This window comes from Falco punctatus (genome assembly GCF_963210335.1).
Source record: "Falco punctatus genome assembly, chromosome: 3".
In the NCBI taxonomy this organism is placed as follows: Eukaryota; Metazoa; Chordata; class Aves; order Falconiformes; family Falconidae; genus Falco; species Falco punctatus.
Window position 1 is genome coordinate 121,830,512 of NC_137582.1, and position 13,870 is coordinate 121,844,381.

General features: G+C 53.2%; 3 long non-coding RNA genes across 3 annotated transcripts; all 3 read right to left on the reverse strand.

The window, feature by feature from the left end:
- Window positions 1-1,004: 1,004 nt before the first annotated feature.
- On the reverse strand, window positions 1,005-4,568 carry LOC308060444. The gene is made up of 6 exons (XR_013926728.1): window positions 4,491-4,568; window positions 3,631-3,795; window positions 2,932-3,080; window positions 2,317-2,380; window positions 1,461-1,556; window positions 1,005-1,292 (listed from the first exon to the last, which is right to left on the reverse strand). It is a non-coding gene; the product is annotated as an uncharacterized lncRNA (long non-coding RNA).
- A 930-nt stretch (window positions 4,569-5,498) lies between these two features.
- LOC308059936 lies at window positions 5,499-9,066 on the reverse strand. The gene is made up of 6 exons (XR_013926524.1): window positions 8,989-9,066; window positions 8,124-8,288; window positions 7,425-7,573; window positions 6,810-6,873; window positions 5,954-6,049; window positions 5,499-5,785 (listed from the first exon to the last, which is right to left on the reverse strand). It is a non-coding gene; the product is annotated as an uncharacterized lncRNA (long non-coding RNA).
- Window positions 9,067-9,995: 929 nt separating this feature from the next.
- On the reverse strand, window positions 9,996-13,539 carry LOC308060446. The gene is made up of 6 exons (XR_013926730.1): window positions 13,462-13,539; window positions 12,622-12,786; window positions 11,923-12,071; window positions 11,308-11,371; window positions 10,452-10,547; window positions 9,996-10,283 (listed from the first exon to the last, which is right to left on the reverse strand). It is a non-coding gene; the product is annotated as an uncharacterized lncRNA (long non-coding RNA).
- Window positions 13,540-13,870: the final 331 nt, after the last annotated feature.

The window sequence follows — 13,870 nt, forward strand, 5'->3', positions numbered from 1 at the left end:
GCGCCGCCGCACGTCCCGGCCCGAAAGTCTTCCAGGCTCCCGGCGAAGGCTCCGCACCGCCGCCGGCGCGCCGCGCGGGCTGGAAATGAACCCCACTTCCGGGGCCGTCTGCGTAGCCCGTACGTGCGAGGCCGAAGCCCCGCCTCTAGGGGTCAAGCCGCTTCTGCGCACGCGCTGCCCTGAGTTTGCCAGCAAGGCTTCTGCGCATGCGCGAAAAGCGGCATTGCGTCATACGCATGCGACGCCGCCGGAGACCCCGCCCCCTTTGGCTTCAAGCCGGCACTGCGCATGCGCCGCCCTCAGTTTTGCCAGTACCCCTTCTGCGCATGCGCAGAGGCGGCATTGCGTCATCACCATGCGACGACTCCCCCCAAACCCCGCCCCTTTGGCTTCAAGCCCCGTCTGCGCATGCGCTGCCCTTACTCTGCAGCCCGGCGCTCCTGCTGCCGCCTGGCGAAAAAATTTGGGTACTGCAGCCAGTCTAGCTAACAGACTGCACCCTTTATTATACGAATGGAATCGATAAGGGAACCCTGCCCACGGCCCGTTAGCAAGTTGCCCGGCTTCACATCTCGCTGGATCAAGTTCCTCCAGTGAACATACTCGATTCAACCAGTCTAGAGAAAAAGAGAGAAAAAGAGAGAGAAAAAAAAAAAAAAAAAAAAAAAGAATCACTCGAGACACTAGGCATACACTTTTTTTTTTTTTCCTTACAAAAACACCAGCAACATTGTCTTAACGATAAAAGAGGCAATGGAACCTTTTATTGTAAAATGTAAGGGCACTAAAGAGAAGGTAATTCGACAGACAATACATAAACCTCTCCAGCTCTTTCCCCACGTCTATTTGACATTCGTTTCCAAAAACTTTCTCGGGTGAACGTCTTTTGTCTTTGAGCAGTGCGACAGGCGGTTTGCAAACGGCACAAGTCTCTGCTTTTTAAAAATCAATTCAGACTCTGTAATCACTTTAGACGGGGCACTTTGTGTTTCAGAGAAACAAAACCAACGTTGAGTCTTTCCTTGAACGACACAGGCCTGTTCACCTTTAAATCAGAGAAACAACGTGTGTGGTTCTGATCTCTCAAGGAATCTTTATTTTCCAACAGACTGCACCGTCAAGATCAACAAAGCAGTTTCCTACCGTTTCGCCAGCGAGCAAGAGGACCGTCTCGAGACTAAGTTTCCTTGAACAAACACCGAAGAGGTCTTCAAGACTCGGTCCAAATGGCTCCGTCACCGTGAAATCGTAGTCCCCTTCAGCTCCACACCGCTTCATTCTGGGAACGCCCGCTAGGAAAAGAAAGAAACAGTTTATTCAGTGTAACGATTCGATTGGTATACAAGCCTTCAAGGCTCCCAAGACGAAGTCTAAGAGGGTCAGGACCGTGAATGTTTGTACTCGCAGTGAAGCTCAACATCTTATGCAACCCTCAGCCAAGACAAAGGTGAAAAACTCACCGGCGCCGAACGTTTCCTCATCTGTAAGCTGCCCATCCTTAGCATGCAGGACTCCAAATTCAAAATTCACAGGTCCCGGAGAAAGAAAACCAAAAGCTACAGGACAAACAGACAATCAAACAAAAGACCTCAAATAAGGTTTCCTCTAAGGACTGTTACATACATCTTTTGTATACGACCTACGCACGGCAACATACGCTTCGTACCAGCTCCATTACATGCTCAAGTAGCAGATACCTCAGACTTTGCTTTCCATCACAGGTTACGATTTTTTGATGACATTACTAAAGTCGGTCATCTATTAGTACGATAGGTTATGCCAGTGCCTGAAATGATTTTCGATCTCAGACGTCGCACAGAAACGCCGCAGTTTTTCACTGCAATAAGCAATTGATATCTAAGTCGGTATACGTCACCGAGTGAGTGCTAGGAGTGAAAAGTTTACATTTACCTCTCGCTCTTCGACAGCCAATAAATCCCGTAAACAAAACAACATCTTTAGCACACCGGTACCGAAGACACAGCGCAAAACCCCCCGTTAATGTACTCCTGTATTTGTTCAATTTCAAAGTAGCCACTTCAACTGACAAAGACAGCCGATTTTCTACCTGTAACTCTACTCCTCATTATTACCCTGCTACAGAAAGAAACAAACCGCTAGCATTTCTAGGTAACGACTTATTTTTCCAGAAAAGAATAAAAAGCCACAACCGATCAAACAAAAAAAACCAAACCAAACCAAACCAAAACAAAACAAAAAAAAAAACCCACACAAAAAAACCAGAAACAAAACAAACAAACAAAAGAAAACCCCACTCAAAAAAAAAAAAAACCCACAAACCAACTCACCTCCTACCTTCTGTATCCCAGGATGAAAAGTTTCCTTCGGGTTCTTCCCAAATTTGTCATGACCCACAGGGCTGAAATGCAAATGAAATACTGCTTTAGAGGAGAGCAAGCATACGCCTCGACATTAAACCATGAACTGGCTGTAGTCGGAATCGATTTCGAGAAGAATCGTTCAAAGAGCCTTGCTGACGTGGAATTTTTTGCGGAAGAGCCATTTCTTTCCCACTCGACTAACCGCTGAGACTTCTTAAACTTCTTTTTGATTTTAAAAACAGAAACAACTAGGACCCTGCACGGAGATCACTTTTAAGCGTACCGTATTTACTATAGAAAGCACAGAACTTTATTCCCTCGTCCTTCGCTTCGGCTTTATACATAACTGTCGTGAGCGTTATAGGAAGACTCGGTAACCTATCCTATTTCATAAGCTTCTCTTCCGTCCCTTTGAAAACAACTCCAGGCACGTCAAATGAAAAACGAGCTGCTCGGCGTCAGGCTCGTACCCCAAAGATCCACAAGCAAGATCAGCTGCCTCGCTCAACGGAAAGACCTCACGTATAGCATTTCTTCCCAACTCGTGTTTCTACGTGACTGTCATTTTCGCCCATTTTTTTTCCCCTACCATGAATTTCTGGAGCTGCGCAGCACGCCACGGAGTGCCAAATGCAGTCTGTCTGAGGCACACCGAGCTGACACGGAGGTCACATCCCATGCGCCTTTCCATCATCGCTTACGCTAGGCCACCACGCCGACAGGATCTCCTGTAGTTCCCTTCGAAAGCAATTAAAACGCTGAGTTTAATTTAATTGACGAAAAAGCAGGTTTGTCGTGCAGCTGAAATTCGTTGACACAGTCGGTACCGAAACTCACGCTGGCTGTGAACGGGGTGAAATGGCAAAGGACCATCAGCCAGGCCCGAGGGAAGGCTCAAAGGCTGTACAAGCTAAAGAACAGCCAGGGAAGGGATTTTAGTCCGAGCCCAAGCGGGCAAAAGGAGATGACGTTAGTCCTGCTGCCTGCAGGTGTGTGGGAAAATCACCCTGAGGTGGGGGGGGGGGAACTCGAGAAAATTGCGTCCTAACGGAAGCACGGTATTACGGAAAGCTTTTTTTAGGGTAGGATACAGCTATAGCCTCGAGGACGGTCGGCACGCACCCAGCCTGTACCGCCACCGTTCCCTAAGCAGCGGCTTGGCGCACGCCGACAGCGGTGACGGAGGACGCGCTTAAGGCAAAAAGCCAAAAGCAAACCCCTCAAAGCCCAGAACCGTTCTCAGGAACACAGGAGTTAAGCCTAAAAGCGGTTGAAAGCTGCCTCCTACCTCTTCCCCCTCCGACACCGGCACGTTTCCTCGCGATCCCTTTTCGCAAACAAAAGACGGACGCCTGCGGTATCAGCTTGGTCCCGAAGCACCACGATGCGCTTGCTGGCTACACGCTCTCTTCTTGCAAGGCTGACAGCTTCTCCGCACACGACAGCCGAGGCCCTGTGAAACACGAGGAAGGCAGACACCGGTAACGTCTCGCAGGGGTCAGGAGCAAGTCAGGATGCACTACATTCGGAGCCCGACGCGTCACCCAAAGGAATTACCCCAGCAGAACAAGAGGCAGGAACGATCGGTAGACAGGCAGACAACATGCACGGCAGCGATACCCCCGTCAGACTTGCAGGGCGCTTCCAGTCAGCCCGCTGCCGCGGCTCAGGCCGGCGGCTGGGGGAAAGACAAAGCCCCGCGCAGAGCTGCGGCGGCTGCCCGGGCAGCCCAGAGGCGGCGGGGGGGGCGGCAGGTCGCCGCGGGCGGGCCCCGCCAGGCCGCCACAAGTGGCGAGCACCGGGGCCGCCCCGCCGCCGCTCCTCGCTGAGGTAGCGGCGCAGCCCCGAGAGACAAAAAAAAAAAAAAAAACCAGCCCAAAACAGGCAGCACCGTGAGGAGCCCGCTGACCACCGTCGCTGCCGGGGAGACGAGAACGGCCGGCAGCCCCGCCGGTCCCGGGCCGGGCCGGGCCGGGCCGGGCCGGGCCGGGCCGGGCCGGGCCGGGCCGCCCGCCCGCCCGCCTCGGGCCGCCCGCCGCCGGCACCAGGCGCTCCCCGCCGCGGCCGAGCGCCGGCCCGCCACATCCCTCCCCTCCTCGGCCGCTGCCCGCCGGCCCCCGCCCGCCCGCCCTCAGGCCGAGCGCTCACCCAGCGCGCCGCCGCACGTCCCGGCCCGAAAGTCTTCCAGGCTCCCGGCGAAGGCTCCGCACCGCCGCCGGCGCGCCGCGCGGGCGGGAAATGAACCCCACTTCCGGGGCCGTCTGCGTAGCCCGTACGTGCGAGGCCGAAGCCCCGCCTCTAGGGGTCAAGCCGCTTCTGCGCACGCGCTGCCCTGAGTTTGCCAGCAAGGCTTCTGCGCATGCGCGAAAAGCGGCATTGCGTCATACGCATGCGACGCCGCCGGAGACCCCGCCCCCTTTGGCTTCAAGCCGGCACTGCGCATGCGCCGCCCTCAGTTTTGCCAGTACCCCTTCTGCGCAGAGGCGGCATTGCGTCATCACCATGCGACGACTCCCCCCAAACCCCGCCCCTTTGGCTTCAAGCCCCGTCTGCGCATGCGCTGCCCTTACTCTGCAGCCCGGCGCTCCTGCTGCCGCCTGGCGAAAAAATTTGGGTACTGCAGCCAGTCTAGCTAACAGACTGCACCCTTTATTATACGAATGGAATCGATAAGGGAACCCTGCCCACGGCCCGTTAGCAAGTTGCCCGGCTTCACATCTCGCTGGATCAAGTTCCTCCAGTGAACATACTCGATTCAACCAGTCTAGAGAAAAAGAGAGAAAAAGAGAGAGAAAAAAAAAAAAAAAAAAAAAAAAAAAGAATCACTCGAGACACTAGGCATACACTTTTTTTTTTTTTCCTTACAAAAACACCAGCAACATTGTCTTAACGATAAAAGAGGCAATGGAACCTTTTATTGTAAAATGTAAGGGCACTAAAGAGAAGGTAATTCGACAGACAATACATAAACCTCTCCAGCTCTTTCCCCACGTCTATTTGACATTCGTTTCCAAAAACTTTCTCGGGTGAACGTCTTTTGTCTTTGAGCAGTGCGACAGGCGGTTTGCAAACGGCACAAGTCTCTGCTTTTTAAAAATCAATTCAGACTCTGTAATCACTTTAGACGGGGCACTTTGTGTTTCAGAGAAACAAAACCAACGTTGAGTCTTTCCTTGAACGACACAGGCCTGTTCACCTTTAAATCAGAGAAACAACGTGTGTGGTTCTGATCTCTCAAGGAATCTTTATTTTCCAACAGACTGCACCGTCAAGATCAACAAAGCAGTTTCCTACCGTTTCGCCAGCGAGCAAGAGGACCGTCTCGAGACTAAGTTTCCTTGAACAAACACCGAAGAGGTCTTCAAGACTCGGTCCAAATGGCTCCGTCACCGTGAAATCGTAGTCCCCTTCAGCTCCACACCGCTTCATTCTGGGAACGCCCGCTAGGAAAAGAAAGAAACAGTTTATTCAGTGTAACGATTCGATTGGTATACAAGCCTTCAAGGCTCCCAAGACGAAGTCTAAGAGGGTCAGGACCGTGAATGTTTGTACTCGCAGTGAAGCTCAACATCTTATGCAACCCTCAGCCAAGACAAAGGTGAAAAACTCACCGGCGCCGAACGTTTCCTCATCTGTAAGCTGCCCATCCTTAGCATGCAGGACTCCAAATTCAAAATTCACAGGTCCCGGAGAAAGAAAACCAAAAGCTACAGGACAAACAGACAATCAAACAAAAGACCTCAAATAAGGTTTCCTCTAAGGACTGTTACATACATCTTTTGTATACGACCTACGCACGGCAACATACGCTTCGTACCAGCTCCATTACATGCTCAAGTAGCAGATACCTCAGACTTTGCTTTCCATCACAGGTTACGATTTTTTGATGACATTACTAAAGTCGGTCATCTATTAGTACGATAGGTTATGCCAGTGCCTGAAATGATTTTCGATCTCAGACGTCGCACAGAAACGCCGCAGTTTTTCACTGCAATAAGCAATTGATATCTAAGTCGGTATACGTCACCGAGTGAGTGCTAGGAGTGAAAAGTTTACATTTACCTCTCGCTCTTCGACAGCCAATAAATCCCGTAAACAAAACAACATCTTTAGCACACCGGTACCGAAGACACAGCGCAAAACCCCCCGTTAATGTACTCCTGTATTTGTTCAATTTCAAAGTAGCCACTTCAACTGACAAAGACAGCCGATTTTCTACCTGTAACTCTACTCCTCATTATTACCCTGCTACAGAAAGAAACAAACCGCTAGCATTTCTAGGTAACGACTTATTTTTCCAGAAAAGAATAAAAAGCCACAACCGATCAAACAAAAAAAACCAAACCAAACCAAACCAAAACAAAACAAAAAAAAAAACCCACACAAAAAAACCAGAAACAAAACAAACAAACAAAAGAAAACCCCACTCAAAAAAAAAAAAAACCCACAAACCAACTCACCTCCTACCTTCTGTATCCCAGGATGAAAAGTTTCCTTCGGGTTCTTCCCAAATTTGTCATGACCCACAGGGCTGAAATGCAAATGAAATACTGCTTTAGAGGAGAGCAAGCATACGCCTCGACATTAAACCATGAACTGGCTGTAGTCGGAATCGATTTCGAGAAGAATCGTTCAAAGAGCCTTGCTGACGTGGAATTTTTTGCGGAAGAGCCATTTCTTTCCCACTCGACTAACCGCTGAGACTTCTTAAACTTCTTTTTGATTTTAAAAACAGAAACAACTAGGACCCTGCACGGAGATCACTTTTAAGCGTACCGTATTTACTATAGAAAGCACAGAACTTTATTCCCTCGTCCTTCGCTTCGGCTTTATACATAACTGTCGTGAGCGTTATAGGAAGACTCGGTAACCTATCCTATTTCATAAGCTTCTCTTCCGTCCCTTTGAAAACAACTCCAGGCACGTCAAATGAAAAACGAGCTGCTCGGCGTCAGGCTCGTACCCCAAAGATCCACAAGCAAGATCAGCTGCCTCGCTCAACGGAAAGACCTCACGTATAGCATTTCTTCCCAACTCGTGTTTCTACGTGACTGTCATTTTCGCCCATTTTTTTTCCCCTACCATGAATTTCTGGAGCTGCGCAGCACGCCACGGAGTGCCAAATGCAGTCTGTCTGAGGCACACCGAGCTGACACGGAGGTCACATCCCATGCGCCTTTCCATCATCGCTTACGCTAGGCCACCACGCCGACAGGATCTCCTGTAGTTCCCTTCGAAAGCAATTAAAACGCTGAGTTTAATTTAATTGACGAAAAAGCAGGTTTGTCGTGCAGCTGAAATTCGTTGACACAGTCGGTACCGAAACTCACGCTGGCTGTGAACGGGGTGAAATGGCAAAGGACCATCAGCCAGGCCCGAGGGAAGGCTCAAAGGCTGTACAAGCTAAAGAACAGCCAGGGAAGGGATTTTAGTCCGAGCCCAAGCGGGCAAAAGGAGATGACGTTAGTCCTGCTGCCTGCAGGTGTGTGGGAAAATCACCCTGAGGTGGGGGGGGGGGAACTCGAGAAAATTGCGTCCTAACGGAAGCACGGTATTACGGAAAGCTTTTTTTAGGGTAGGATACAGCTATAGCCTCGAGGACGGTCGGCACGCACCCAGCCTGTACCGCCACCGTTCCCTAAGCAGCGGCTTGGCGCACGCCGACAGCGGTGACGGAGGACGCGCTTAAGGCAAAAAGCCAAAAGCAAACCCCTCAAAGCCCAGAACCGTTCTCAGGAACACAGGAGTTAAGCCTAAAAGCGGTTGAAAGCTGCCTCCTACCTCTTCCCCCTCCGACACCGGCACGTTTCCTCGCGATCCCTTTTCGCAAACAAAAGACGGACGCCTGCGGTATCAGCTTGGTCCCGAAGCACCACGATGCGCTTGCTGGCTACACGCTCTCTTCTTGCAAGGCTGACAGCTTCTCCGCACACGACAGCCGAGGCCCTGTGAAACACGAGGAAGGCAGACACCGGTAACGTCTCGCAGGGGTCAGGAGCAAGTCAGGATGCACTACATTCGGAGCCCGACGCGTCACCCAAAGGAATTACCCCAGCAGAACAAGAGGCAGGAACGATCGGTAGACAGGCAGACAACATGCACGGCAGCGATACCCCCGTCAGACTTGCAGGGCGCTTCCAGTCAGCCCGCTGCCGCGGCTCAGGCCGGCGGCTGGGGGAAAGACAAAGCCCCGCGCAGAGCTGCGGCGGCTGCCCGGGCAGCCCAGAGGCGGCGGGGGGGGCGGCAGGTCGCCGCGGGCGGGCCCCGCCAGGCCGCCACAAGTGGCGAGCACCGGGGCCGCCCCGCCGCCGCTCCTCGCTGAGGTAGCGGCGCAGCCCCGAGAGACAAAAAAAAAAAAAAAAACCAGCCCAAAACAGGCAGCACCGTGAGGAGCCCGCTGACCACCGTCGCTGCCGGGGAGACGAGAACGGCCGGCAGCCCCGCCGGTCCCGGGCCGGGCCGGGCCGGGCCGGGCCGGGCCGGGCCGGGCCGGGCCGGGCCGGGCCGCCCGCCCGCCCGCCTCGGGCCGCCCGCCGCCGGCACCAGGCGCTCCCCGCCGCGGCCGAGCGCCGGCCCGCCACATCCCTCCCCTCCTCGGCCGCTGCCCGCCGGCCCCCGCCCGCCCGCCCTCAGGCCGAGCGCTCACCCAGCGCGCCGCCGCACGTCCCGGCCCGAAAGTCTTCCAGGCTCCCGGCGAAGGCTCCGCACCGCCGCCGGCGCGCCGCGCGGGCGGGAAATGAACCCCACTTCCGGGGCCGTCTGCGTAGCCCGTACGTGCGAGGCCGAAGCCCCGCCTCTAGGGGTCAAGCCGCTTCTGCGCACGCGCTGCCCTGAGTTTGCCAGCAAGGCTTCTGCGCATGCGCGAAAAGCGGCATTGCGTCATACGCATGCGACGCCGCCGGAGACCCCGCCCCCTTTGGCTTCAAGCCGGCACTGCGCATGCGCCGCCCTCAGTTTTGCCAGTACCCCTTCTGCGCAGAGGCGGCATTGCGTCATCACCATGCGACGACTCCCCCCAAACCCCGCCCCTTTGGCTTCAAGCCCCGTCTGCGCATGCGCTGCCCTTACTCTGCAGCCCGGCGCTCCTGCTGCCGCCTGGCGAAAAAATTTGGGTACTGCAGCCAGTCTAGCTAACAGACTGCACCCTTTATTATACGAATGGAATCGATAAGGGAACCCTGCCCACGGCCCGTTAGCAAGTTGCCCGGCTTCACATCTCGCTGGATCAAGTTCCTCCAGTGAACATACTCGATTCAACCAGTCTAGAGAAAAAGAGAGAAAAAGAGAGAGAAAAAAAAAAAAAAAAAAAAAAAAAAAGAATCACTCGAGACACTAGGCATACACTTTTTTTTTTTTTCCTTACAAAAACACCAGCAACATTGTCTTAACGATAAAAGAGGCAATGGAACCTTTTATTGTAAAATGTAAGGGCACTAAAGAGAAGGTAATTCGACAGACAATACATAAACCTCTCCAGCTCTTTCCCCACGTCTATTTGACATTCGTTTCCAAAAACTTTCTCGGGTGAACGTCTTTTGTCTTTGAGCAGTGCGACAGGCGGTTTGCAAACGGCACAAGTCTCTGCTTTTTAAAAATCAATTCAGACTCTGTAATCACTTTAGACGGGGCACTTTGTGTTTCAGAGAAACAAAACCAACGTTGAGTCTTTCCTTGAACGACACAGGCCTGTTCACCTTTAAATCAGAGAAACAACGTGTGTGGTTCTGATCTCTCAAGGAATCTTTATTTTCCAACAGACTGCACCGTCAAGATCAACAAAGCAGTTTCCTACCGTTTCGCCAGCGAGCAAGAGGACCGTCTCGAGACTAAGTTTCCTTGAACAAACACCGAAGAGGTCTTCAAGACTCGGTCCAAATGGCTCCGTCACCGTGAAATCGTAGTCCCCTTCAGCTCCACACCGCTTCATTCTGGGAACGCCCGCTAGGAAAAGAAAGAAACAGTTTATTCAGTGTAACGATTCGATTGGTATACAAGCCTTCAAGGCTCCCAAGACGAAGTCTAAGAGGGTCAGGACCGTGAATGTTTGTACTCGCAGTGAAGCTCAACATCTTATGCAACCCTCAGCCAAGACAAAGGTGAAAAACTCACCGGCGCCGAACGTTTCCTCATCTGTAAGCTGCCCATCCTTAGCATGCAGGACTCCAAATTCAAAATTCACAGGTCCCGGAGAAAGAAAACCAAAAGCTACAGGACAAACAGACAATCAAACAAAAGACCTCAAATAAGGTTTCCTCTAAGGACTGTTACATACATCTTTTGTATACGACCTACGCACGGCAACATACGCTTCGTACCAGCTCCATTACATGCTCAAGTAGCAGATACCTCAGACTTTGCTTTCCATCACAGGTTACGATTTTTTGATGACATTACTAAAGTCGGTCATCTATTAGTACGATAGGTTATGCCAGTGCCTGAAATGATTTTCGATCTCAGACGTCGCACAGAAACGCCGCAGTTTTTCACTGCAATAAGCAATTGATATCTAAGTCGGTATACGTCACCGAGTGAGTGCTAGGAGTGAAAAGTTTACATTTACCTCTCGCTCTTCGACAGCCAATAAATCCCGTAAACAAAACAACATCTTTAGCACACCGGTACCGAAGACACAGCGCAAAACCCCCCGTTAATGTACTCCTGTATTTGTTCAATTTCAAAGTAGCCACTTCAACTGACAAAGACAGCCGATTTTCTACCTGTAACTCTACTCCTCATTATTACCCTGCTACAGAAAGAAACAAACCGCTAGCATTTCTAGGTAACGACTTATTTTTCCAGAAAAGAATAAAAAGCCACAACCGATCAAACAAAAAAAACCAAACCAAACCAAACCAAAACAAAACAAAAAAAAAAACCCACACAAAAAAACCAGAAACAAAACAAACAAACAAAAGAAAACCCCACTCAAAAAAAAAAAAAACCCAAAAACCAACTCACCTCCTACCTTCTGTATCCCAGGATGAAAAGTTTCCTTCGGGTTCTTCCCAAATTTGTCATGACCCACAGGGCTGAAATGCAAATGAAATACTGCTTTAGAGGAGAGCAAGCATACGCCTCGACATTAAACCATGAACTGGCTGTAGTCGGAATCGATTTCGAGAAGAATCGTTCAAAGAGCCTTGCTGACGTGGAATTTTTTGCGGAAGAGCCATTTCTTTCCCACTCGACTAACCGCTGAGACTTCTTAAACTTCTTTTTGATTTTAAAAACAGAAACAACTAGGACCCTGCACGGAGATCACTTTTAAGCGTACCGTATTTACTATAGAAAGCACAGAACTTTATTCCCTCGTCCTTCGCTTCGGCTTTATACATAACTGTCGTGAGCGTTATAGGAAGACTCGGTAACCTATCCTATTTCATAAGCTTCTCTTCCGTCCCTTTGAAAACAACTCCAGGCACGTCAAATGAAAAACGAGCTGCTCGGCGTCAGGCTCGTACCCCAAAGATCCACAAGCAAGATCAGCTGCCTCGCTCAACGGAAAGACCTCACGTATAGCATTTCTTCCCAACTCGTGTTTCTACGTGACTGTCATTTTCGCCCATTTTTTTTCCCCTACCATGAATTTCTGGAGCTGCGCAGCACGCCACGGAGTGCCAAATGCAGTCTGTCTGAGGCACACCGAGCTGACACGGAGGTCACATCCCATGCGCCTTTCCATCATCGCTTACGCTAGGCCACCACGCCGACAGGATCTCCTGTAGTTCCCTTCGAAAGCAATTAAAACGCTGAGTTTAATTTAATTGACGAAAAAGCAGGTTTGTCGTGCAGCTGAAATTCGTTGACACAGTCGGTACCGAAACTCACGCTGGCTGTGAACGGGGTGAAATGGCAAAGGACCATCAGCCAGGCCCGAGGGAAGGCTCAAAGGCTGTACAAGCTAAAGAACAGCCAGGGAAGGGATTTTAGTCCGAGCCCAAGCGGGCAAAAGGAGATGACGTTAGTCCTGCTGCCTGCAGGTGTGTGGGAAAATCACCCTGAGGTGGGGGGGGGGGAACTCGAGAAAATTGCGTCCTAACGGAAGCACGGTATTACGGAAAGCTTTTTTTAGGGTAGGATACAGCTATAGCCTCGAGGACGGTCGGCACGCACCCAGCCTGTACCGCCACCGTTCCCTAAGCAGCGGCTCGGCGCACGCCGACAGCGGTGACGGAGGACGCGCTTAAGGCAAAAAGCCAAAAGCAAACCCCTCAAAGCCCAGAACCGTTCTCAGGAACACAGGAGTTAAGCCTAAAAGCGGTTGAAAGCTGCCTCCTACCTCTTCCCCCTCCGACACCGGCACGTTTCCTCGCGATCCCTTTTCGCAAACAAAAGACGGACGCCTGCGGTATCAGCTTGGTCCCGAAGCACCACGATGCGCTTGCTGGCTACACGCTCTCTTCTTGCAAGGCTGACAGCTTCTCCGCACACGACAGCCGAGGCCCTGTGAAACACGAGGAAGGCAGACACCGGTAACGTCTCGCAGGGGTCAGGAGCAAGTCAGGATGCACTACATTCGGAGCCCGACGCGTCACCCAAAGGAATTACCCCAGCAGAACAAGAGGCAGGAACGATCGGTAGACAGGCAGACAACATGCACGGCAGCGATACCCCCGTCAGACTTGCAGGGCGCTTCCAGTCAGCCCGCTGCCGCGGCTCAGGCCGGCGGCTGGGGGAAAGACAAAGCCCCGCGCAGAGCTGCGGCGGCTGCCCGGGCAGCCCAGAGGCGGCGGGGGGGGCGGCAGGTCGCCGCGGGCGGGCCCCGCCAGGCCGCCACAAGTGGCGAGCACCGGGGCCGCCCCGCCGCCGCTCCTCGCTGAGGTAGCGGCGCAGCCCCGAGAGACAAAAAAAAAAAAAAAAACCAGCCCAAAACAGGCAGCACCGTGAGGAGCCCGCTGACCACCGTCGCTGCCGGGGAGACGAGAACGGCCGGCAGCCCCGCCGGTCCCGGGCCGGGCCGGGCCGGGCCGGGCCGGGCCGCCCGCCCGCCCGCCTCGGGCCGCCCGCCGCCGGCACCAGGCGCTCCCCGCCGCGGCCGAGCGCCGGCCCGCCACATCCCTCCCCTCCTCGGCCGCTGCCCGCCGGCCCCCGCCCGCCCGCCCTCAGGCCGAGCGCTCACCCAGCGCGCCGCCGCACGTCCCGGCCCGAAAGTCTTCCAGGCTCCCGGCGAAGGCTCCGCACCGCCGCCGGCGCGCCGCGCGGGCGGGAAATGAACCCCACTTCCGGGGCCGTCTGCGTAGCCCGTACGTGCGAGGCCGAAGCCCCGCCTCTAGGGGTCAAGCCGCTTCTGCGCACGCGCTGCCCTGAGTTTGCCAGCAAGGCTTCTGCGCATGCGCGAAAAGCGGCATTGCGTCATACGCATGCGACGCCGCCGGAGACCCCGCCCCCTTTGGCTTCAAGCCGGCACTGCGCATGCGCCGCCCTCAGTTTTGCCAGTACCCCTTCTGCGCAGAGGCGGCATTGCGTCATCACCATGCGACGACTCCCCCCAAACCCCGCCCCTTTGGCTTCAAGCCCCGTCTGCGCAT